A 977-nucleotide genomic window follows, 5' to 3' on the forward strand; every position below is an offset into this window, starting at 1 on the left:
TTATGAGTTGCTAATAGCTGCAACCTCAGCTTTTTGTGGAATGTTTTTTTTGCAGAATTGTTTCAACAAGCTGTCTCTCATGTCTTTTGCTCTTAAGCAGTATATGAGTGGATTGATCATTGGTGGGGCAAGGCTGTACAGCATGATGATCACTATTCGCACATCAGCACTAAATGTAATGCCCACATTGCTGGCTAAATATACAAAACATCTGGGTAAAAAATAGAGGGATATTATTATCAGCTGAGTACTACAAGTGGACAATGATTTCAGGCGACCTTGCACATTTGCTATCTTATACACTGCTATAATTATAGAGCAGTATGAGAAAATGATAAATGCCAGAGGCCCCAGTAGGGCAACCATTGCAAATACAAAAGCAGGGATGGAATAAGGGGCCCTGTCAGTGCATGCCAGGACTGTTATACCAATATGGTCACAGAAGCAGTGAGTGATTATGTTTGAGGCACAGTAAGGAAGAGGATATGCTCTAATAACCATCATTAAAGGACATGCCTTAGCAATAATCCATGCAGTAATACTAAGAATTAAAATATTAGATTTTGTAAGAACACGTGAATATCTGAGAGGATGGCAGATAGCAAAATACCTATCTAAAGCCATCTGAAAGAGAATATAAGAATTAACTGTACCGAGATAGTGAACAAAGTACATTTGGATAAAACAGCCAGTAAATGAAATGCTACCCGATCGAAACCAATATCTGCTTATGATCTTAGGTAAAGTGGTTGTGCTAAAGAGAATATCACATACACTCAGATTTAAAATGATATAATACATTGGCTTATGGAGGCTGCGGTTGGTTGCAATTAAAAAAATAACTGTAACATTTGCTATCATAGTTATCAAATATACAAAAAACAATAGAGCTGAGACAAGACCATAGTACTCCTGATGAAGTCCAGGAATCCAGTAAGGACAAACTCAGTTAGAACGCTATGATTTCTTTCAGGCAT

At 37.3% G+C, this 977-nt stretch overlaps 1 pseudogene; it reads right to left on the reverse strand.

The window, feature by feature from the left end:
* On the reverse strand, nt 1-977 carry LOC120432808 (annotated as a pseudogene).

This window comes from Oreochromis aureus, linkage group 14 (assembly GCF_013358895.1).
Source record: "Oreochromis aureus strain Israel breed Guangdong linkage group 14, ZZ_aureus, whole genome shotgun sequence".
In the NCBI taxonomy this organism is placed as follows: Eukaryota; Metazoa; Chordata; class Actinopteri; order Cichliformes; family Cichlidae; genus Oreochromis; species Oreochromis aureus.